This window comes from Cygnus olor, chromosome 4 (genome assembly GCF_009769625.2).
Source record: "Cygnus olor isolate bCygOlo1 chromosome 4, bCygOlo1.pri.v2, whole genome shotgun sequence".
Lineage (NCBI taxonomy): Eukaryota > Metazoa > Chordata > Aves > Anseriformes > Anatidae > Cygnus > Cygnus olor.
This window is the reverse complement of record NC_049172.1, coordinates 7,861,322-7,887,919: the sequence shown is the minus strand read 5'-3', so window position 1 is coordinate 7,887,919 and position 26,598 is coordinate 7,861,322. Positions and strand designations below refer to the sequence as shown.

Sequence of the window (26,598 nt, the reverse complement as noted above, 5' to 3'; positions counted from 1 at the left end):
TAAGTTACAAAACCATAGCATAATTTAATAGAACTGTGAATGCCGTGTATACAGATTTAAGTATTTGTACACATGGGTAAGCAGCTGATACATGCACATTTAAGAAACGTGAAAGTTTTCAGTACCGCTTGGATCTTTTAATTTACTAAATAACAGATGCTAGTCATTTAAACAAATACTCGATGTAAGCCATATACCATCAAAATATGCATCTGCCTTAACTCCTCCTGGAGGTATCCCATTTGGTATTGTCAAATATCACACCGTTCAGAGACATATACACTTCACCATTTATGTATTGTACTATATTGCAATGCTGTAGGAACATCCCTAAGAGGAAATGAATATTTTCTTAAGATTGGAAAAGGTTCTCAACTTGCTCATTATTGTAGGCCATTACATACAGATTCTGTACCTCTATTTTCTGAAGGAATCATCAACAGTACGTGTGTGGGGACAGGTAGATGTGCTTCAACTATCATAGAGCTTTCGTAAGCTTTACTCCTCAAAACACATTGAACTGATACAAAGAAATAAAATGCTCTTTTCAATGCTCTTAATCTCCTCTTCTGCTGTACAAAACACAAACTGTGGTGAAAAAATGTACTCAACAGGAAGCTATTTTAGAATATTTTCTTCCAGTCATAGCATACACCATGAAAATGCAAAAGCCAAAACTAAATACAAACAACTTGATCTTTCCCACACAAGTAAATAACAAAAGCTTAGTTTATTATTTTTCTTTTCATGGTCCTACAAAAGCAATTCTTCAGCATGTTTTCAGCACAGTATGCACTTTCACTCAAATGTTACAACTTCCTTGAAAAACTAATATTTGACTCAAATAAATTAGCTAATTTCAAAGAAAATTATTCCAAACATTTTTTTAAACTAATGTATTCCCTTTTTTAGTTAATTAAGTGCAAACATCATCTTCATTATATTTTTCTTGCGCTCGTAATACATAGTGTTAACTCCCAAGGTATTCCTCTCTCTTGCAACAAACTAAATAGTAGAACTGGAAAAATTTCTCTCTTGCTAAGAAAGACTTCTGAAGTGAAGAGTATATCATAGTATTACGCTCTGCCCCTCCTATTTCTTATTCAAGAACAAGTATAAGGTCAAGAACAAGTATAAGATGATTAGGTATTCAGCCAAAAATCAGGATCTAGATATAATTTCATCTAAAAGGAAACCCAACTATTTTAAAAATACAAATGGTGAGTTTGATCTTTTATTGAAAAATTTACAGATATACATCAGCAGGCTTGAGATATGAAAAGCCTTAAATTCTCAATTTCAGAATTTTCAAAAACCTTAAAATCTCAATTTCCAATGAAGAGTATAAATTTCTGTAAAAACTCAAAAAGACTACAATAAAACTTCATAGGTTAAACAAAACTGTACAACAATGTTGAACCAAAATTATTTAGAGAGCCATAGCAAAAAATAAATAAGTTATGAAAATTTCTTATGCAACAACCCCAATTAAATATCTCAAACCCTGACCTAAATCTGGTCCAAATAAATGCAATGACTTCCATTGATTTCAACAGATTTTGAAACAGAACTTCAGGCCATACAGAGTTACAACTATTCACAGATTCAGCTTCTAGGCATTTAGAAATTATTAAGGGAAAATATGCAACTTGATATAGTATATATTTTATAGTGAGGTTTCTTTCAATGTTTCACAATGGGTGAACTAAGGACTGCTTCACTGACTAGGAAGAAATACTCCAACTTTAACTGATCTATGCAGGCCTTTCAGATAACATAAAGGAAACTCTGGAAAAAGTCATATTACAATATTTTAAGATCTGATTATTAGATGATCTGTGTCCTGCAGTGCAGAGCATTGTGGAGCCAGCTGCAACTGGCTGTGGGCATCCCCCAGCCTCTTCTCACAGATGTCATACCTACTGGAAGCAAACACCCAATACACCTCAGAAGGGAAGAAAAGTTTCAAGCATTGCCACTGCTTTCTCAAGAACTTATCAAAACACAGAACATCTGAATTTAACTCCCTCACACCTGAAAAAGTCATAAACACCTATATCTTAGTAATTTATAAGTATATAACAAAAGAATATTCTAATCAAATTAGATGGTACCCACATAAAAGGAGAAATGAATTATGAAGTATTCTTTGAAATTGTGTTATATAAACATTTGATTTCGAGCAAGTCTTTATTTGCAGTGTTTCAAAGACATTTTTATTACAAAATTAATGTTATTTTTATTTGGATGTAGAAACAGGACTAAAGCTGTTCTTCGCAGACCTATAGCCTGACCTGAATATAGTATGAAAAGAAATGGGGTGGCCAGAAACATTGATATACTGATTAAAGCTGCTTTTCAAATGATTTGTGATGGAAAATGTTAAGTGTCAGGTGGCAAACTCTTGCAGTGCACAGCAACAGTCTCTGTAGACTCAGATGATTTGCTCATAGTTATGAGGCTTTAATGACATATGTCTAGGTTGATTTATGCTGCTCTGCATCTGGAATGAAACAACAGTTCCTTCTGATAACAAACACTCAGTAAATCTGATCAGGAAATCAGTGCAGTATATCCATCAATATCAAGAATTAAATTCAAAATCAATTGCTTATTAATATTGAAGATGCAATAAATTAGACCCAAGAGAGGTACCACTACAGTCCAATGCTCTACAGTTTTAGTAATCCTCCTGCTAAATAAAGGAATAATAAATGAAATAAACAATAACATATGACTAGCACACACTAGAAAATTAGGTCTAAAACAAAATCCTTGGCATCTCTTTATTTGGGTTTACCAAGACAGAAAGGATATTGAAATATTCCTACTGTCATAATAGAAGAAAAAGCTTCCATTGATTTGTTCACTGGATGCCCTTCAGACTTTCTATTTCCAATAACTTTCATTGCTTATTAAAAAATGAAAAAAATAGCAAATCTATTGCTCCACCAGTGAGTGCTCAGCTGGGCCCTGAGAAGATTTAAATCTGTGGTTACAGGAAGATTAAGCAGTTATATTCTGACATATACCTAGCCAAAAGATCCTTTCAGACAGAATGCTCTATTGTTATACTGAATAATACTTTATATAGTCTTCATTTCTAAATCACTGCACATTTATTAATATAAACAGTTTAGTCATTAAATATTATTCTTTAACAGACTAACAGTCTAAGGCACAAGGAAATATCTCAAATTCAAGCAATAAGACCCATTTTTTCAAAGTATTAAAGTGTTTCAATTAGTTCGCTTAGTCCAGAAACCTGAACCTTGGTTCAGGTGCTGTGGTGGTGCCATCCACCAACACCACTCATTTGCATTGTACATTGCTACTGCTCCACATGCGCTTAAGCTTTCACTTCTCCTGTAATGCAACTCTCTAAGTTTCATAATCTTATTTCTCTTGAATCCACCATCAGTAGACGGCTGCTCTCTGCTTTATCAGATTAGAAAGAAATGTCTACAATCACATCTTTAGAAAGTTCCTAATATTTCTTTTTTTTTTTTTAATGAAATCCATGACTTAGTGAAATCACCTGGTTTCATCAATACCCTTATATAAAAGGCAGTGGACAATCAGAACTTCCAATAACATTACTATTGGCAGCATTACCATCCTCCTCTTTAGTTTCAGCTCCTTGCATTTACCATTTATACTTCTCCTTTCTCAAAGTCATGCTGTTGTTCATGCAAGACTGCTCAATTAAACCATATTGCATGATATTTGGTTCTTCCTTTCCTTAGTTCTCTTGTGTTTGTGCCACCTTTCTCTACTTCTCTATTGCCACTACTTTTTGCAGTTTAATACTAGATTAACACATTTTTCCAGTGTACTGGTAACTTGGACAAGTACTAAAAAACATTACTATGTACTCACGTGAAAAATAAATTATGCAATAGCAAATACCTTACGTAAGTGAGGTAAACTTTCTACACAAAACTGAAATTTTATTACCAAGCAGCCCTGTTCTATGTGTAAAATGCCATCCCACTGTAATTTACCTCTATAAAGTATCTGTGAAAAATGATCTACTGTACATGGGAAATTTAAATATAGAATCAAGGAATCACAGAATCGTTTGGGTTGGAAGGGACCTTAAAGACCATCTAATTCCAACCTCCCTGTCATGGGCAAGGACATCTCCCACTACACCAGGCTGCCCAAAGCCCCACGCAGCCTGAACTTCAACACTTCCAGGAAATGGAACACTTTCCATCCACAACTCTGGCATGGAGGAACCATCCCCACATGGGGACCATCTCAAAAAAAAAAAAAGTTGTAATTTGCTGAATAGCGTTCAAAGCATTTCATTTGGCTTATATTGTAATTGGCTGAACAATATTTGTAAGTAGTTTCATATCATGCATCAAAGCATGTATTTCCATTGTCGCAAGGAGACTTTGGTTCTATGAGAGCATATGAAAGAGAAAGAAATTATACAAGTAATAAGATCCCAGTGAAAACTCTAGATTTACAAGGGGGTTCTGGTGGTGTGTTTTCTTGTTGTTGTTTGGTTGTTTTTTTGATTCAAGGACCAAATTCCAAATTCTGTATCAAACACAAAGCTTTTTACAAAAGGGCATAAAATTAGAGAAGAAATTTATTCCTTTGCCCTAAGTATTCTCACTTAAAATAAGCATTTCAGGAAAATGTATCCCCACTCCTCGACAACTGTGCAGTTACAGTAGCTCATGCTGAGTGCAAGTATTTTTATTTCTCTAATAGCTGATGATAAAAATTCCCAAACCCCTCAACACTGAGGTTATCACTGTTATTATTGGAAAACATACACCATTTATTACTAAAAAAGAACTAAGAATGGAAGAAACAATATAATAAATTCAATCAAGGACACTGTTGAACATTTGAAATATTGAACATGTGAATCACCTTTACTCTTGTACCAGAGAAAGCTACATATTTCATAGTAGATCTCAATAGTTACTTAAACTTACCCAGAAGTGGGACAATATTTATGCCTTTTCCTTGCCTTTTTGTTCTGCTTTAACTTGGTAATCGTGTAATCACATTGTTTTTTTTCCACGTTCACTGTTCACCGTGAAAACACAGTCATTGCACATGAATACTATCAAAACTCCCTCACATGACATAACTACATGTGATTGCAAGAATGATTAAATAAACATACGCAGTGGAAAAAAAATCATAAGATTATATTTGATATGAAAAAAGACATCTCTGTATTCTGAAAATACAAAGAATCATAGAATCATTAAGGTTGGAGAAGACCTCCAAGATATCTGGTCCAAACACCACCCTACCACCAATGTCACCCACTAAACCATGTCCCTAAGCACCACATCCATGTCCCTAAGCATCATATCCAACCTTTCCTTAATCTATGGCATACAATATTTATTTTTCAAATAGATTTTCTAAGTCTTTGTTATCACTCAACCCTTCTTTTTGTATCCTCTACAAGTCTTTAAATGGCACTGTAATACTACTTTTTGTAACAAGCAATTTTGGGGAGGGTTGTTTCAATTTGCTTGCAAGTTCAGATAAATATTTTTTTCCATAAAACTACATTTTAGCTTTACACATTCATTTTAAAGGAATTATTCAAAACAGTATTTCTCAAATATATAACAATCATCTTTAAATGAACAGGAAAACTCATAACAAAGTATTCATCATTTTCTATAGTAAGTGGAAACATTTTTTCTAGGAACAAAGCTTCTGTTTTGCTTGGAAATCAGAGGAAAAAAGTATAAAATCAGTACCCTTTAACAGACTCTTACAGTAATAGATGCATTCGAATATGCTGCATCACAGCATCCACTCACAGGATTTAACTTTATTTAATTCATGATTTAAAAATAATAATAATAATAATAATAATAATCTTTTTAATAGCAGTATCAGACCCCCAAAATCACATTTTTTCATGCTTGTAGAAAGTGATGAAAGTTATGCCACAGAAGAGTAAGTTAGAGGACTGTGACTACTGGGGCAGGGGAGAAGGGAGGGAACTGGAGAATTAAGGGTAATTAAAGGTAATAGGATGAGTTAATGTTATTTTATGTATCCTGCTCTGGGGAAAGGAAAACTTCTAGCTGCACTATGTTTCCAACTCAAGATTCTCTAACAACTTATTTGTTGCAAGAGGCTACCATAAAATGTCTGTTCCATTTAAGTCCCAGAAACTCAGCAAAAATGAACAAAACAGCCAGAAACCTGCAGGATTTGAGACCACTGGAAGTTGGAAGCATGTAAAAGATTTTTTGAAACTAGTCCTGGTGTAAAAATCCAGGAGGCGTGGGAAGTCCTTGATATGACACTTGCAGGAATAGGTGAGCCGCATATTGCTGAGAAGGAAACACAAACTTAGATGTAAAATAAATAAATCAAGAAATAAGACTTCCTGTGCTTAGAAAGTAAACCGTAAAGATATATATATATCTCTCTCTATATATATATTTTTTTGTCTCTATTGCTGTTGGAAGTCAGCAAGTCTATATTACTTGCAGACTTATCTCTTGGTTGAGTCCAAGGTATACAAATTTCTGATTATTTTAAAACTTCCATTATTTACTAGAGAAGGTGCATCTAATTCATAATGTACTGTGTATATATTGCATGTATAGATACACAGTCTAAATATTTAACTAGCCTGCCCCTTCCACTGTGGCTAACCTGTAGCTCTAAGAGCTGTTCCCAAACCTGCAAAAAAACTAAGAACACTATAAATATTGTACTTTGCATCCAAGAAGAATTAATGTCTCCCACTGGCCCAACAGTATACTGAAACTTCACAAGAAAACAAATATCTCTAAAATAGCCCCTTAAAACGCAGTCATGAATCTTTCTGCATTGCTATACCAGACTCTGAATTTACTGGAAACCATGAAGTATAAAAATAATTAAGTCATAAGAAGTACCCAGCATTTAAACCCTGTATTGAACTCCTTTGAAATTGCACAGTTCCTCAAGCTTTGTAATAAACACACAGTTTGATCATTGATTCTAAATGCAAAGAGCAAATACAAGAGGAAAAATACTTTTAAGTGACTGTTATTGAGAACATTTGAACATATTGAGAACAGAAACACAATGTTTATTGAAAAACATTTTCTTAGGCTTAAAAGATTGCTCTTACTCGTATCTATGGAAAGCAATGGAAAACTGCATTGATACAGGCATCTGTTCTTATGCTCATCAAGTAGAATTTCAGAAGGGTCCATTCAGATTAATAAATTTTCACAGTAGGCTGCAAATCAAATCATTACTTCCTGTTCAGAATGCCTCAGAGTAACTCCACACTGACAACTGTAATGAATAGGGAATAAAGCCACAGAATTGCTATTTAGCAATTCGTAGTTCCTAGACATAGTAACAATGAACAGAAAAACAGGGGCACCCTCCAGAGGAGGAGGAATTGTATGCAATTGTGCCTCAGATGAGGAATGTAGAACCGTTAATACTAGTTTATTAGATGCTATTTTAATCTCTCACACCATGAAACACAAGAAGATGGTAAAAGAATCCAATAGTAACTGCCACAACATCATGCTGATTTTCATTAAATTTGTTGAAAGGGGACTCAGCATGGAATTATTAAACTGCTTTCAAAGGCAAATGACTAAAATGGCTCATCTATTTATAGCCATCATTCTCAATCACTTTTTTTTTTTTTATAGTGACACCTGCTAGCGCCTGCTACAGTTAAGATTCTGTCAGCCTTTTCTCAATAATGCAATTTTTTTCCACACTTCTATCTTGGTAATAAAAGAAACTATCTTTCTTTAAAACTAGCAGTACAGCTACTTAGAAATGGTTTTAAGAAAATGGAAATAATGAAACCACATAACTGTCATCTGATTATTTCTAAAGATCTAAAACTGTCATCAGTCCTTAGAGGTTTCAAACTGATTTTTGCATTTTAATGACCCAGATACAAACTTTTTTTTTAAATAGTAAATTTATAGAACAGTAGCTTATATATAAGCTATATATTTCATATAGTAATATTATATAATAAAAATAAAATTATACACATCAATAGAGTAGAATTCTGTGGTTTTAAAAATTGTTATAAAGAAAAAAAGTTTATATTTTTCAGTGAACTTAATAGTAACCATACTTTTAGACTTAGCACATCCAAAAAATCTGAGCGACAAGCAAAACATCACAATACTATATATACTCCTACATCTGTGTCACAGCAACCACACTGTGAAAGTAATTTTGAAAATACTCAAAGTTTTAAAATGACCCAGAATTTGGTAATTAGCTTTTGATATCCATATAGCAAATTGCATCCTCTTACAGAGACAGTTTCCATTTATATCATTCAAGGCATTCTTGTCATACCTTAAAATAACTGTATATAGGCTCCAAGGAAGAAATCAGCCAAGTTATCAGCATTTTCTTCCCTTCACCATCCACACATTCAAACAGTGGTGTCACCACCACATTAAAAACATCCCTTACACAAGATGCTTAAGACTTATCTTTGCTTATACAGACAAATTGACTTATCAGCTTGCTCTACAGATCAATCTGAGCTACTTTAGACTTTGAGATACATCACAGTATAAAGGAAAGTAGTACCTACAAAGGAAAGGAAAAAGATGCAAGGAGCCCCCTTCTTTTCACGAGAAGGGTGTTTAAGCTTCAGGATCTCTCAGACTGTAGTCTTAAACTGAAGAAGACAAGGAAACCTTGAAGTAATCAGGTAGCCTTGAGCTAGCAGAGGCAAAGGAGACAAGGGATGAAAGCTAGAAAACAAGGAGGAAAACAGCTGAAGGAAGATTCCAGAATGACCCATGGTAACCTTTTGCTCATTAAGGGTCATTAACATATTAAAAACACACCCATCAAAATACAAATATGAGATTTGTTCCCACCCCACCCCATCGGTCCTCTGTAATGCACAAACTCGGTAGAGATAAGTTAGGTGAGCCAATCAAAAGAAGAGAGTCAAAAGTAGCCAGAGAGATAGTTTTACAAGTTTGCTGTATATAAATAACAGTGATTCGAGTTAGAGGTGTGCTTACTTTGTGAAAGATTGCCAAGCACCTGACTATACAGTTATATAATTAATTGTTTAATTAAAAGACCTTGGTGTGGATTCCAACTCTGTATGCTTATTGGTGAGATGCACCAGGCACAAACCTATGGATAACAAGATCATTAAAAAAACTAGAAGAGTATGGAAGTATCTTGAGAACAGACAGCTGTAAATCCTTTGCAGAACTTGAAAGCATCCAAAGATTGATTCTGTTCTGAAACAAACCATTTATTTCATTATTTCATGTTTTAAAATAAATAAATAACTACTCCAATACTCGGTATTATTCAACCATTCTGCCGAGATGCATCTTAACCTTTGTCAGTGATTTAAATAATAAAAATAATAAAGAACGCTACAATTCCATGTGATGAACAATTTGTAGATCTTAATTTGGAACAGTCAGGAGAGGTCTTTTTTACCTTCTAGTCTAGCAGCCTGCTCAGGCAACTAACTGAACCTCCCCTAAGTAAAGAGGTGCACACACAATATCTAGCCAAGACATTTTGTCACTATTCATCTTCCCTTCTGTTTGTTAATTCAGCTTCTTAAATATATTTGAGCATAACTTCATTCATTTGAGAAATGGCTATGTCTTTTAATGTTTGTACATCACAATGGGATCCCTAACTGGGGCTTCTAGGTGCAAATATAAATATATAAATAAGTAAATAAAAGTAAGAGCAGCCTACAAAATTAGTCAAAATCTTTACAAGCTGTTTCTGCAAATCAATTGATAAATAGAAGCCTTCCAGCTTAGGCATTCTTGCATAGTTCATTATAGCATGCAGAATCATGGGAGAATAAGTAACAGACTCTCCTCAAGATAAAACACAAAAACAACAAACTGACAGAAGGCTTGCAAAGATACTAGTTAAATTTGCAACTACAAAAGATAATTGGACTACATCAATTTACCACCACTAAGGATGAGATTTAGTTCATCTAAAATACATAAACTGATTAAATTGGATATACTGTATGAAACTGCCTGCAACACATATAGTAACTGAGTTCTTTGATACACCTTTCCGAATTAACCACAAAAAAACTGTTACACAAGACTTTTCTTGACATTTACTTGTCTGTTCCTTTATCATTCTCTTGTTTTCATCAGATATTACTGCCACATTTTCTTGCCACTAAATTTTAAGATCAATTACTAGGGTAATTGTCACTTTCCTACATATTGAAATGAGTTCACGCTCAGCCCACAAAATTAAGATTCCTATAAATTAGAAGCTGGACCTCGGGAAATGAAGTTTGCCACAAAATAAGGTTCTCAAACTTATGCTAGGTGGAAATCCTCCTGTATGGCAAGATTCACATTGTGAGTCTGTGTGTATGCTCTTTTTCACTTAATTAAGAGGTATATCAAGAGAGTTCCTTGTGGAATTTGCCTTGTGTTTTTTTCTACATCTTCTATTTTGTTATATATTGGCCAAACATATACTGACTACTGTTCAAAGCATGACACTGAGCTAAACAGACTTGCTCAGATGTTCTTAAAAAAAAAAAAAAAAGCTGCTTAATCACCAATCATGCAATTATGACATCATAGGCTTTTATATACTAGTGTTAAAAAGATCTCATTGAGGTAGAATTCATTGGTGGATATCAACATATCTTGGATGCTTTGAATCAGGATCAACACCACCAGTAACAATACATGGATTTAGAACTTTCAAATTAATCAATATTTTACTGAAGGTTTCCATTCAAAGATTATTTTTTTTTATATCTACTTAAATGTTAAAATAAAATGTGGAAGTAATGTTGCTGTGGTTGAAGGGTAACACAGAATAATAGAATGGTTTTTGTTGGAAGGGACCTGAAAGATCACCTAGTTCCAAACCCCCTGCCATGTGCAGGGATGCCACTCACTAGATCAGGTTGCCCAAAGCCCCATCCAACCTAGTCCACTAGGTCTTTAAACAGATGGAAGTTCGTTCTTCACAAGTTCTGACTTTTTCTCTTTGTCAGGCCCATATTCCTCGAGATCACAAATTTGACCAGGGCATGGTCACTGCAGCTCAGACTGCCTCCAATCTTAACCTCTTCAATGAGTTCATCTGCACTGGTGAGCACCAGGTCCAGTAACACCTATCCTCTGGTTGGTTTGTCTAACACCTGGACCAGGAAGTTATCCTCAGCATACTCCAGGAGTCCCCTGGATTGCTTACAGCCTGCTGTGTACCTTTTCCAGCAGACATCTAGGTGGATGCAAGGCTTTTAGAAAGATGTAATATCTTACCTTTTCTAAAACCTAGAAAGAGGACTAGAACTTAGTTAGAACCTAGAACCTTAGAACCTAGAACTTAGAAAGAGGTAATATCTTACCTTTTCTAAAACCACTTGATATAACCAAGAGAAAAGACAGTTGAGAGACAAAAGTATTTCTCCAAAGAAAAGTTTTGTTCAATCACCTTAAAAATAACCTGAAAAATTTCACTTACTCCAAGTGATACAACTGTTGTATACTATCTGTTGATAGCAATGCATGAAGTTGTTCCAGATCTTATCACTCTATTTATCTGCTGTTGAAAGGCAATAAATGTCAATGAATAAATGCCAGCCTAATCACAGACTCCTGGTGCTGAAATTTTACTCCTTTCACCAAATTAATCTTACTGAGTTCACTTGAAGTTGCACTTTTCACTATCATTAGTCAAAGGATATGGAACCAAACTGTCTCAGACTGACTCCTTTGCAAAGGCCTTACACTTACACTGCAACACTTTTACCTCTACATCTCATCGCTGCTTGTTAACTGTCTGTACTGGATCACTAGATTCTGTCCAGACAGTATTGCAAGTATAATCAAATGGTTTCCCAAGTAAATCACTTGCTCAACGAATCACAAAACTGTTTACTTGTTGGGCATAAAATAACACAGTTATTCATGTTTCTAGCTTTCTGTTTATTATATAAAATATTGACATCCTGTCTATTTAAAATCTAAACACGGGAAGAAACAATTAACTGCAGTTTATGCAGTTTTTACTTGAATCCAGTATCTGGGTACTTTTTCTTGGAACTCCGAAGCAAATTTAATTTGCCTCAATTATAGCATAGTTCTGGATGAACCAAAGAAAGTGGTCTTTCTTTATGTTCTGAACACTACATAAATTTGATATTTAAGTTTCAATATATGTATATATTATTGTATGCATATACATGATTATACAAAATTATATAGAGAGAAAATTATCAAGATAAAATTAGTTTTATCTCGTTTTCCATTTGTTGTGTTTTCTCAATTTCTTTCTTTGTGCTAATAAAATGTACAAATTACCCATAAACTAATTCCAGAATAAGTGTTGACTAGAGATGTACATGACTATGCCTCTCTGACATCTCCAAATTTAAGATTATGCAGGTCGGAGCTGCATGGGTCTTCTTCTGTGAATAATGCTAGCACATGAAAGTAAGCATTCTAAATCTACAGAACCCATCATTTTTTATCAGTTAATGTTATCTAAGGATAAACATAAACCAAAACACATTAAACACCATATTTTAGTTAAATTACCTGATTTTCTTGTAACTTATTGTTCAATATGCTGCAATAAATATATGCGCTATAATGCAAATCAAGAAATATCTTCCTGGTTAGCTTTAAAAGCCACAATAATAAGCTTGTGTTGATGGAAAACCTTTACAGAATTGTAAGATGCCTACCTGAGAAGGAATGCAAATTCCTATTGCCACATACAGAGTTCAAGCCTTTTTCCCCATTAAAAGTATCTTTAACATTTTATGAATCAGAGCTATCATGAGCTTTGCATTTAAATGTGTGTAAATGGCAATTAATAGCAGGCAACTGCTGAGTTTAAATTGATTACTGTGTCTCATTTTGTGATAGTCTCAAATTTATCTGTATAAGAACATAAGTTCTGTAAAAAATAAATTGACTTTCTAAACAGCAAGATGTGAGGAATTTAGGCAGCTGGATGCTATAGGCAAATGCCAAATTCTCAATGCTATAAATGTAGCAGCAGATTTTGATATTTTTCCCCCCATAAAGACTAGCATGTGTTTAAGAACAGGAACAGATTATTATTTTTCACTTCCTTTTCCCGCACTGATGTTCAGAACAAAAGGTCCTTTAAAGATATAGAAAGCAAAATCATATCTCAGAGAAAGCATTATACAGAAACAAAAATATCACACCTAAGTGTGCATATTTTCTAGTGGAACCTTTCCCTGCCCATGGCAGGGGGGTTGGAACTGCATGATCTTTAAGGTCCATTCCAACCCAAACCATTCTGTGATTCTGTGAAGCATTTTGAAAAACATCAGAGGAGGCCAGGGAACAAAAGTTGATTGTTATTTTCCTTCATCATAGTCCTTCTGAAAAAGACAAATTCCCCAGTTTCTACACCTGCCAGTTTGAGAGTCACATGGGTGTTTCTTCTCACTCTATTTATTTTAATGGAGTTTTTAGCTGCTCTTTCCTACTATCATCACTAATGAAATAAATAAAATACCTTTCATTGCTGCTTTCATTTGATTCTCACCCAACTGAAACATACCATGATTAGTACTTGCCAGAAAAATGGTCTGCAATTAAGAAACACAGAAAAGGGTTCATAAAGAAGAAATTTTGCTTCTTGTTCCATGAAAATAGTCCAAATGTCTTGTAACTATTTGGGAGTTAAGAATATGAATCTTTCACTGTGTTGATCAAGATATAGCATGTACAAGCAGTAACCAGTAAGAAACATTTCCACATGGTCCCCAATCAGCCCATGCCGCCAGGACTTGTCTACTCGGCTTGGTATTAAAAAAAAGAAGACGTTTCAGCCCTAACAGTTGACACATTCATGCTCACTGACATGAGCATAAAACAAGACATATTTTTTAATGTCATTGCAAGTGATTTTTATCTATTTTTTTCATATACACAGTTAGATTCTAGTTGTCTACATGTAAATTTAAGTTCTGCCTATTGCACTCCCTTCCATTTGAACCCTCAAACTGGATTAAACATTTCATTTTACTTCCCTGATTTTAGATGCATGCAGCTTACATATGAAGTCCCTCTTAGGTAGTTATACCGCATTCTATAACAAGGTGTCACTCACCAAATCCAAAACTGCTACTATCAATTATTATTAATTATAACTTTCTTGCTAACAATAAGATCTCATAACAAAGGAGAAACACTAGCTGAAGAGTGGTTTTCTTTATAATGAATAATAGGTGGCTGGAAAATATCTAGTGAAATTTTATTTTCAAATACAATTCAATTCGCCTTTAAAAATATCTATTCAGGAACAGTCCATCTTCTCAGATTAAAAATTCAGAATATTTAAAGAATATTTAAATCAAAGCAAACAATCTCCATGGTCAAAAAGTACATAAAGGAGGAATATTATAATGTTCAAGAACTACAAGATGCAGTAACAATAAAGGTACTAAAAGAACCCACCTTAACCATAAAACCAAATTTTCAAGTATCAATCAATAAACACAAAATCTTTGATGACACACATACATCAGGAAGTGGAAAATCAGACTGTTTTCCTTCAATACCTTCAAAACTATCAAAACTGAGAAAGAACTCATACACACAAACAAAAGCTAAGGTTTATTTCTAGAACAGATGCCACCTTGCTGAGCATGATATTCCTCCGCATGCATGAACTGATATCCCAGTTTTCACAGAAATGAAAAAGTAAAGCAGGTATTGAAAAAAAATGCAAATATTATTAGAATGGCTAGAAGTTGCAACTGACCAAAATAAGCATTGATAATTATTAAACTATCTCACACAGTTCTCAGCAAAAACCTGCAAAGGCAAGTATGTGGCACCACTATGAGAAAGTATTACATTACATTATTACATTAATTTAAAAGAAAGACTTGCCCTTCCCTCACCAGTGGGGGCCAATGGTAATAGTTACAGGAGTTGACTAAGCTATCTTAAATGACTGTTTATACATTGCTCTTCTGTGTTGCAAATTCATGTGGTGAAGAAAACGTAACTGAATCTATCTATCTATCTATCTATTTATCTATCTAACTATCATTGTTAGGGTATTACACACAAGCAGTTTTGACAATCTGCTGGTACAAAATAACTGTAACTGACTCGCTTAAAGTTTTATTGCAGTTTATTACTTGTCTAGGAAACTTGTATTCGTTTGTCATTTTCTCACTTTGCTCAGAGATGCAGTAATTCAGACATGCCTCAAAACCTGTTTATTCACCATTGCCCAAGATTGTATTGAAGTCGTAATTGGGCCAGCTTCCGTACTTGCAGAGGATACAACAGTATTTAATCCATCTCTAGTTTAAAAGCTTTACAGTTCTCTATTTCTGTACTTCTGAAAAGGTGTTCCTTAACAGCATTCTACTTTTATCAGGAAATCCATCCTCTTTTTTATACATACAAGAATGACTAGCCAGTAGAAAGCCATTGTATCACGTTATTTCTTAGGAATTTGTTGGCAAGCAACAAGAAGGTATGAAACTTCTGACTTCAGTGCAGGGGCTATCAGCTGATATCCTTCAATTAATCATCATGACAGAGAATGTTTTATGTCACTAAACTTAACCTTTGAACAGCAGGTATGTATGAGAAGCACAAAACTGGCATTCATAGCTGGCCATCTACACAGCAGGTTAACTTTTTGTGGTCTGGACTATAAAGACAGCAAGGGGCTTTTGGGACACTGCTGATGCAATGTGTCAGTTACAACAGAGTATGAAGTATGCTTGTTACTAAAAGGATATAGGAGCTAAAAAAAAAGTTTAAATAATATTTTTATCCTTTTGAGTATAAAAATCCAACTCTGATACAGAAAAAAAAATAACATCTTCATCTCAGAAGTTAACTTTTTAAAACAGAATTGATCTTAAATGCAAATTAAAAATTACAAAGGACCTTTGTTATTAATATTTCATAGAGATACTCAAATCCAGAGTTAGGCTGGTTTTTAAACCTCAATGCATATAATTGCATTTTTGCAGTAGACCATCTCCAAAGATGCTACTGTAAGAAGAATTAAGAAATAAAGACAAATACACAACATAGAAAGTTGTTTTTTATCAGAAACTGAAAATAAATACAAAACACGCTGCTTATAGCACTGACCAAGAAAGGATATTCTTTGTGCAAGAAGCACCGAGTGCCTGTGAAAATATGTGTTTTCTCTTAACAGGGTTAACACACACAATTTCCCGAAAGCAAACTGAGGATGATTTTTTCTAAAAATTAAGTTTGGAAAGAAGCAGTATCCAAATATAATCATTGTAGCCACAACACACACAAAAAAAAAGATCTTCCTTTCCAGGAATATAATTTACTACAAAATGAAAAAAAAAAAAATGTAAAGCATTTAGAGGCTCACAGATCTCCATTGCCATATGGCATCACAGCATTAGATGAGCATAAAATAATAGCTACCTATTGTAAAGTTAATGGAGTAATTTATCTTTTAAAATGAATTTTTAAATCCCACGTGAAAACATGTAAAAATTTCCAGGATCTAAATACCTTAGTAAGCAGAAAGCCTCAGTTGCATTTGGCTTTACTATTGTTCTAGTGCTTATACGCCATGTGTTTTCAAAGCACTGTAGTCTCAACAAATTACCAGTATCATAAATGCCAGACAATGAAAATTTTTATTATGTCTACCTAACAAAATTTTAAATCTCGAACAGCCAATTTAAATGGCATTGTAATTGGACTGCTTGTTTGAAGGAGGCAGGAGTATAGCTATAATACAAAATAACAGTGGTAGAGTAGATGAAGTTGAACTGCAAAGCAATATACCAAGGACACTCTCCAAGGCATAACATACCTGCTTTATGGAATGCTTGCTCTCCTGAGTGGAAAGTGACTGTTAAGAATATAGGGGCAAGGGGAAGGTTAGCCTACATATTTAATTCAACCTGAAGTGTATGTGTCTTTTTGCTAGAATACATATCTTTTTTCCCACAGAATCACAGGCATGGGAAACAAACTACCTGCCTATGAATAATTTTTCTTAGCTATTCTGCCCACTTTCATCTTGACAATCACCTTTCAAACATCAATATTTACCACTAAATTGGCTGGAGTTAAACAGTGAAAGTTACTACCTGTCACTTAGTAGATGTACACAGAGTAAATAAAAGATATAAACAAAATATAAAGATAATTATAAAATAATTATTAGAAAAAAAAGATAATTATAAATAATACAATTAGCAGATACTTAGCAAATCTTACTTCCATATATTTATTTTGAAATATGTGCATTATTATTGCTGTTTTTCAGTCCCATGCTCTTTTATAATCATAAACTTATTATTCTTATTTTCTAATCTATTATGTTACAGTATTTTCTTCAAATTAAAAAAAAAATGTTGTGCAAATACACAAAACAGTCTAAGCAGTCAATTTAACACTAAGAAAACCCTTAAACAGAAGCAAAATATGAGAAATCTGCCAACACAAAATGTAACCATTTTTTTTTCACAGTGTAAGTGGCTATTTTATGCAATGAAAATGTCTGCAACCTAATCTGAAGGCAGAGTAGTCATGCAAAAGAGAGGGGCTGAGGGTTTACAGTAGGTTTACGATCCGTAAGTTTAAAGTTTTGGCCATCAACCTGCAATTACACAACAAAGTCATCCTGTAAGCCTTAGTTCTTCAACTAACTGGGGTACATGGTGTGCACTGCATATAGTATGGCCCCAAAGTGGTTGTACTAACAATTCAGTATGAAAGAGGCAATTCTGCCAATATACTGAAAATTATTTGGCCTTGAAATAGAAGCCACCTAACTGCTTATACAAGATATACTTGCAGAAAGAACAAAGCTAGAAGCAATCCAGTTACTAAATCACTCAAAAAGCTATAGATTTTCTATATTTCTTGTCTTTAATATTTTAGCTTTTCACATGCATTCACTTCTTGAAAACAAAATGAGGTTACACAACAATTATTTTTAATAAAAAAAACTCTCAGAGATTTTGCTAATATGAAAAAAGACTAATAACATTAAAAAGCCTAAGCCATTTTCAGAATTATATTTATTCCTATCTCCCACAGGCACATTTCACACTTGGAATGGTTAAAATCTTACCATATTAGAACAGGAGAAACTTTCTGAGAAACACTGCTCAGACTCTATTTTGCCATAAGTAACAAAGATGAGTTTCCAAAAGACAAAAATCAACAATATTTTACATTCCACCCACATTCTCCATCATTACTAGCACCACTCCTGCACTTTCATTCTTTCAGATTTAAATATGACCTAAAGACTTCTACTAAAACCATATAACTTCTAGTGTAATTTGTCTTTCATTCTTTACTTTCTTCCTGTCTTTCACAAAATCAGGTCCAAAATAATTCCTGACCTTCCTTTTGCTTTTTCTTTTTTTTTTTTTTTTTGCTATTTTCCAATTACATTTCATCCCTATCACCCTATCATTGTTTTTTTCCTCCATTCTTCTAAGGATGATTCTTTTATTAAGTTATTCTATATGTCTAAAGTATTTCCCACACCACAGACACTTCCTTTTTTCCTTCAAAACCCACTTGCCTCTTTATCAGTCTTTGTATTGTTTCTTATATCTCCTGAAACTCTTTTCATTTATCGCTTATCTATTCACAAAAGAAAGTTTAGCATGCTGCTTGATTTACTTAAGCACTCTAAAATCAGAATTCTGCAAATTATGTTCTGCATTTCCATGGACTTTAACTCTGCTAGTAATTCAGAGAGTATCCTCTGGAGCACTCCTGTTACAGCTGCTACTCAATCCAAATCAGACTGTTAGCCCCATAAAGTGACACCTAGAATGCTATTTTTTCCAGTAAATATAAAATGTGTTGACAATATTTTCAAATATCGATTAGTTTTGTTATATAACACACTGTCATAACTGAAGTCATCTTGTTAGCTTTTCTAACTAAAGTAGCTCTAAGATAAAGTCAAACAAAACAATGAAAAATAATAAGCTAAACATCTTAATAAGCCAAACAACTCTTAACAAAGGATGCTCAGAAAGAGAATAAAAAGCTTCCATACGTTGCTGAGCAGTTGGGATCCCATTTTAATTATCCAGACTTCTAGATAGCTCTCCCTAGAAAGTTCTTAGTACTAAAAATGTTTTACTAGGACTGATGTACATGTTTGACAGAGATCAGTCTTACCATACCCCTCACAGTTATCTACCTCAGATGTTTATTTCACAATTTCCTGAAGATAGACTTCCAGCAGTGAGAGATGCGACACTTGAACACATGAAGATCAAGTTTTCAGCGTTGATGAATATATAAAATCATCAAAACAAGAACAGTTACATACCAATATCAGCATGCAAGAAAATTAATTTTAAGGCACAGCACAAAGCAATTTTTGTTGTTCAGTTTATAGGGCCTTCTAAAAGTAAAGAGATAAGAAAACAGTTTTAAATTAGGTGTATCACCTTATAAATGCTTTTAACTTTTACTACCTAAAACACATATGGAAATTCACTACTGATTTCTGTTAATTTGTTTTTCCTTTCCTGTAAGTTTTCAAATATAAGGAAAGTAAAGAAGTGGGTATTTTTCATTTGTTTGCTTGTTTCCTGTTCTGTTTTACAGAAAAGGAATCACAGAGGATACTGTAAAAGATATGAGTGGCCTATTCCTTACCTCCCATAAAAGTAGTATTCATTACTGCATATGTGTATATATATATACACATACGCATATATGTATGAAATATATATATACAAAAGCTATATATAAAAAAAAACAAAAGATTAAATGCTTATCTTCAGACTACTAATATATACTCATAAGTAGACTTGAGCTACATTTTGATGGCATATAAACAATAAAATATGTCAACTGAAACAAAAACTAACTACAAATGCACTTTATGGATTAAAACGTTTCAACATTTTCTAAAGAATTCAGTTTATTATTCTATTTTCTTTAATCCAAGCAATTTTGATTAATCAATCTCAGTATACTTCAGGGGCATGAAAATTGAAAGATTAGGTAAAGGCCAGAATCAGCAAGGGGTCTCTTCTTCTCCAAAAGTAATACACCAGTGTACTAGCGACCATAAAAGACTATATTTAATTAAGTCCTCTTCAGGAGTACTGCTCACTGCTAATAGCTTAATGGCAGTCTACCAGCAGTTTACATGATTACAGCTTAATAGCGGATTAAACCTGCCAACTTCAGCCTATTTTACAGTTCAGAAACTTTATTCTTATCCATGGTAGATTTTAATAACTGGATTAATTTTTAGTTCACTGAAAGCATTGTGAAGAGACTGTCCTTTGTGACCTGCTCCAAAATAGGCACAGAGATAAAAGCATGCATGTTTCAACAGACATACATGTGATACATTAAACACATTCACCCATTTAATCTTTCTGCAACTTACATCAGTTATAGACTATAATTATTTAACTTGCCTTGTATGATAGCACATGCAAGTATGCCTGAGACATATCAAGGAAAGATGTAATTCAGTTTCAGAAAACAACGCAAAAAAAAAAATTTGCAACTGATGAAACTCAGAAGTGGCGTATTGGCAAAGAATAACAAGCAGATTATCAAAGCTTGTCATGCCCTTCAATGTGCTTCAATTTATGAGCAATCCTATTCATTTCAACAGTCTGTACACTCAATGAACTCAGCATTCTGTGTTGAGGCAACAAAATTCATATGAAGAGTTAATCATTTACTGGAGTACTTTATTTAAACCAGAGAAATGAGCTCATTCTCACATTCAAAAAAAAAAAAAAAAGTAAAAATAAAAAAATTTTAAAAAGCCATTCTTAATGTGACCTTCCTGGGAAAATATTTATTTAAACATCATCTAAAGAAGGGTTCAAGTTCACAAAAGCTTTTGTTCCACCTCTCACATCTTCTCTCACACATATGTACACTATGTGGTCTAACAAAAGTAATTGGTCTAACAAAAATAATTTTCCCCTTCCTACAAATATGGCCTCTTATACAAGCATAACTACTATAATGCAGATACTATTTGCTGAGTAGCCCTGCAGCATAAATCCCCAATGCTAGTAAAAGACTCATCCACATTTACGTTATGTGGCTGAAAAAGAGAAACGCTTTCTTGCGTCATACTCAAAGGCTGTCAGCATAAAAAAAGTTAAATATTACCTTTTCATTATATTTGAAAGTCTTGATTTTTGATTTGATTTCTTGATTTGAAATCACTTGATTTTTTTTATTCTTTTGAACAATAACATGAAGATCAATTTTGAAATAGTTATTATGCTAAATAAAAAGGATATTTAAAGAGTATTTGAATATAACACAAAGCAATTTTGAATTATATTCTTTTAATTACCTTTGGTATTATTTGCTCTACTGACCCTTCAAAAGAACAGAAATAATTAAAAATCTTTCATTAATTTATTTTTGTATGTGCATACTAACAATGACAGGGCAAAACAACGTTCTCAAATATTATTGCGCCTTCTTTATCTATCACAGAATAATGTAATAAAGATTAATTTATCAAGGAAGAGTACTGAAATTTATACTTATTCTAAACAGTATCTATTAAATTGTTTTATTTATACACATATTTATTTTTTAAAGGTGATTTTATTCAAAAGTATGATTAGCTGCATCACTGAACTTAGTTATATACATCTGATATACTATGAGATGTCAGTAATACCAAAACAGTTATTCCACTGCATATGACCAGACATTTAATTTTTAAGTACCTGTTCAGATAAAATTATAAATACAAATAAACTGTCTGTTAAAGGTTTGGGATACAAAAAAAAAAGTACTAAAATTTGTCACCACTAGAAAATTAAATTAATATTAAAAGATGACACACAAAAAAAGCTGTTTCTCATGGACTAAAATTATAAATTTTCTGATTAATAAGGAAGTATACAGAAATTGTCATATTCAAAATCAGTCAAAGGAAAGTCAATCTTTCAGTTGGTTGGCTGGCAAACAGGTATGACAGCTAGAAGTGAGAAAAAAATGCATGTCTATTGGTTTATTCAAAATATACTTTTTTTTTTAAATGCCAAGGTGATCTTCACAGTTTCAAAATTATTTTGTTTCTCACTTCTGTGGTAACAATCAAAATTTCAAATAAGAAAACTGTTTCCTTGCTGGAAAATGTTCACATAAAAATACACGTTTTTCATGATTAGTGCTAAGTATCAACATTTTAAGAAAAAAATAATAATGGTGCTACAGCTAAGTGCACTTGATACTGACTTGTGTTATCAGAGCTACCTTTATTTTCTGACCAAATATTCCAGTACTGATATTTATTAGAATACTTGAAAAATAATAACCTGGCAACAGTTGTCCAAGGTAGAGGTTGTTTCAGACAAACGGTAGCAGAGAGATTCAAAAACTTCCATCTCTCCAGGATGTCCTACTCTGCCCTCCTACTTGTCTTCCTATTCCTTTTTGGAGAGTAATGGTAGGCTCCAAGGGACCAGGACCAATGGCTCTGCCCATAAAGTCTTTCCTAGAGTCTTGAGAGTTTCCCATGACACCTACACATTCACAACTCATCCAAGTCTACAATGTTATTTCATTCAGATATATCAATGGCTTCTTATCATTCCTCTCAATGCGCCCACTATGGCATTTTCATAATTGCTATCCATGACTACTTCCTCAAGGATTTTTACATTAAGCAGTTCCTGGTGAAATAAATTAGTCAATGTTTTTAAAAGTATTACATCGATTAACCTGGTCCTAGTAAATCTGTAAGATATATATTATGTTAACAATTTTGTAAAGTAGTGCACAATGCTTTGCAGTTGAGTGACTGCACCAATTCTTTCTACCACTCAATCAGAATAAAATTATTTATGCATGCAATTAAGATACCTTGAACAACTTACTTTCAGAGCCTTTATTAGACAGAAGACTGTTTTATGTGCCATATTTCTAAAGCAAGACAACGACACCATTGATGATCTACTAAAGTAAGATTTATTGGTTTTCTAGGCAGCCCAGTAACACAGATACACTATCTTCCCCATTTGGGTGTTATTTTAGAAGAGATGGTCTAGTTATCAGGACTAGTACCAGGACTGGAGTGATACCCCCTATTCACATAAAAACATTCCATTAAAAAAAAAAAAAAAAGTAATGAGATCAAAGAGAACATTAAAAGACCCAAAATAATTGTAATAATTTCATTCATAGAATATGCACACGTGTCTGATACAGACACAAGATTTGTTCCATGGGCTGTAATTCAATTCATTGAACATCTGTAACATACACCTTGGTTCTACCTTAGAACAAATTAGCCGTAAAAATACATTCTTTCTCCACTAATTATGAAGGTGTCTAGACTACTAACTTGTTCTTACACAACGGTGGTTACAAATTACAGTCACCTCTGCCTCAGTGTCATTTTCAAGGAAAATCTGAAAACAAAAAGCTAGTATTTGTCTGTTAGAAACTGCAGCAAGTTTCCTTAACGTCTTTGACAAGATAAGCGAGACTTTTTTTGGTATTTCTCTTTATCCTAGCTCTTCAGTGGACTAACTTTTTAAAAAGTAGAAATGACAAAGATGCCTAACTTAGAAATAAATGTAGTAGTCTTTACTGGCACTTATTTTTTTTTCTATTGAGTTACAGGAAAGACAGAAAATGTTGATATCCTCTTGACAGTTCCAGGTAGTTCTTCATTAATCAAAGGCAATGATGTAAAAACCTCTGAGCCTTTCTCTTGCTAAAACCCTTAGTCTCAATACACAGCTTCTTGAGAATTCAAAGATACAACAAAGTAGTCAGTCATTGCCCATAGGTAGGGAGAATGCAACTGCAATTTTCTAGTGATGGTAACGATTCTTTAGATGAAAGAATCAACCCATTCTTCCTTTCTAGTACTGTTTTGCTTCTATCAGCCCATATTAATTCCTACATAAATACAGAAAATGATTTTTCTGGGGTCATCTGGCCAGTGATATCCTCAGGGACATTTCCTCTTTCCCCTAAGTTTCAGATACCAGTGTTCTGTTCCTCAGAAAAAGGTTTCAGGCAGGGCATTGAGACCAAGTGGCAAGTTACATTAACAATAATTTCACTGAAGAACTGTATACTGATAATGTAAACAAAAAAGAATATGTGACACTGGTCAACCAGTAGATTCCTGATCATCCAAACTGCTTAACCATTAGATTTTCCTAACTCTGACTTCCATGTTATTCAATATGCAGCAGTTATAAGCATAATTTTCCAGAATAAATACTCAACTTTTTTAATGCCTTACAATGCAGAGCTAATCTCAGAAGTGTTGTTGAAAATGGCACTGGGATGTTCATGTGGACTACTGTGTTTTCTTTTGAACTAAATTTGTTCAGATATTCTCCTTTATCATACTCTACATACCCATTTACAGTCACATAACCTTTCTATAGGAACCTCAAATTCATTCAAACATTGCAGCTCAAATATATTTTTTCAATAGCCTATCCTTAGAAGAATGAGGCTACTTAATTAAGGTGATCTAAATTCTGAAGGCATCAAACTCCATAGCAATAGAACAGATGCTAGTTAAACATATTGTAACTGAGTTGCAGAAGCAACACATAAAAGCAAACAAAAGCAGCATACAGAACACAACAAAAACCCTTATTTTAACAGTTAAGTATGAACAGACCACCTGAGTGAATATTCAAATCCATGGGAAGACATGACCAGAAAAATGACAGAAGGAAGCCCAAAGCATTGAGGGAAACAGTAAAATGAAAGCATGCAAGACAAAGACATTCTACACAACAAATTTTCAAAAAAAAATAAAAAATCAAGTGGATATATATGTTGAATGGATAGGTCCCAGCTATATGGAATGGATATGGAATGGATAGGTCCCAGGAAAAAAAAAAAAATCATACTACAACAAACTAATAAATAAATGAGGAATAGAAGTCACATGAAGTAAATACTGCATACCCTCTGATTTTATAAAAAAGGATCTGCTAACAAAATTTGCAATACTTACCTGACACGTGTTTTAAAATTAGTGCTGCAGATAAACCAGGAAATTACAACACATTGGCAGATAAGCCAGTTAGAAATACAATCTAAATCTTTTAAGGTAAGATCTTAAAAGCTTGTAACAGTACAGGGACAATGCAATATAATTTCTATGAAAAGATGCTATCATTTCAATCTTCTCTAAGACTTTAAGAAAAGACAGGAAAACTCAGACAAAGAAAAATTTGGTGATGAAAAGTAAATTGCTAGCAAAGCCCAGCAAGGAGAGGGTAAAAGCAGTTCCAGATAGAGCCCTCAGCTCCATTGACTGCTGCTGCCATTGCCACCCAGGGAAAGGGGCTCAATATGACAGAAGGTGACCATGAACCTGGACACAGGGCCAGAGAAACAGGATGTTAAATCCAAATTACAAAATGTCTCATTCAGGTTTTACTTACAGTTTAAAAAAAAAAAAAAAAAGAAAACTAAGGCCCTATAGAAAATCAGTTGTTTGTTGTTGTTGTTTTTTGTTTTTTGTTGTTGTTTTGGTGGTGGTGGTGGTTTTGGTTTGGTTTGGTTTGGTTTTTGTAAAGCAAAAAAATACTGTCTCAAAACCCAGTAAGGAAACATAGGGGGAAAAAAAAACAAGTTATACAGGGATAGTGCAGAATATAAAGGTGCTTAATATATTGTAACCATATAAAACAGGAGAAAAATTTGTAAATGTTAGAAATACAGCTAATTCCATATCAAGAAGAAGCTGAAGCTATCTATAGAGATTAAACAGAGGCAGCTGAAATGACTGCAAAATGGAAACCAGTATTTTGTGGACACATGCAATGCTATGTGAGAAGGTGTAACTAAACATGTGAAATGCTGCATTCTAAATAAACTGTAATTGTTAGGAAAAAGATCTTTTGATCACATTGTCTAAAAATCTGATCACTGTGCAAGTGTTAAAAAGACAATATTACAAAAAAATGAAAATGAAAGTACTTTTGACAAAATACCTTGCAGTTTCATGTGTTCTGCAATATGTTATTCTCACAGATATTGCATAGACAACATAGAAAATCAATGCTGGACTTTCTTCAAGAAAAATTGTTTAGTTCTGCTGAGCCCCACAAACCTTTTTTCATTCAATAACTTAAAAACAATAGAGGAATTACAAGAATCTGGGAAGTTTTCTTACCAGAGCAGCTGCTGGGCTTTTATCTGTTGTTGAAAAGACAGATACTGGTTTCTGTTTTTGTAGTTTTTCAGTGTTTTCTTTGACCTGAAAATTATAGAGCATACAGAAATGTTCCAACATAGCCTTTTAAGAATAACTCATTTACGACTGCCTTTTATATTTTAAATTCATGTGAACCCTGTTAACATTAGAACTAATGATCTAAAGTCAATTTCAGTGTATGCTGCTAGTTTTACTGTTTCTATACATCAGACAAGTTTTACATTTTATTATAAAATGAAGAACAGATTATACTAACAAAACGTTAAATACTAAAACTCTTGTAAAATTAAACAGCTATGGGTACTACAAAAACACTAGAAGCCATATTTCTCAACTTGCATATTTTATAGAGAACATTTTATGTAATAGTTGCAAAAA

At 33.4% G+C, this 26,598-nt stretch overlaps 1 long non-coding RNA gene across 1 annotated transcript in view; it reads right to left on the bottom strand.

Moving 5' to 3' along the window:
- LOC121070012 overlaps positions 1–8,448 on the bottom strand; it is a 170,048-nt gene extending 161,600 nt beyond the window's left edge. The window contains exon 1 of the long non-coding RNA XR_005819826.1: positions 8,338–8,448. This is a non-coding gene — a long non-coding RNA (uncharacterized LOC121070012). The remainder of the gene's footprint in view (positions 1–8,337) is intronic.
- Positions 8,449–26,598: the final 18,150 nt, after the last annotated feature.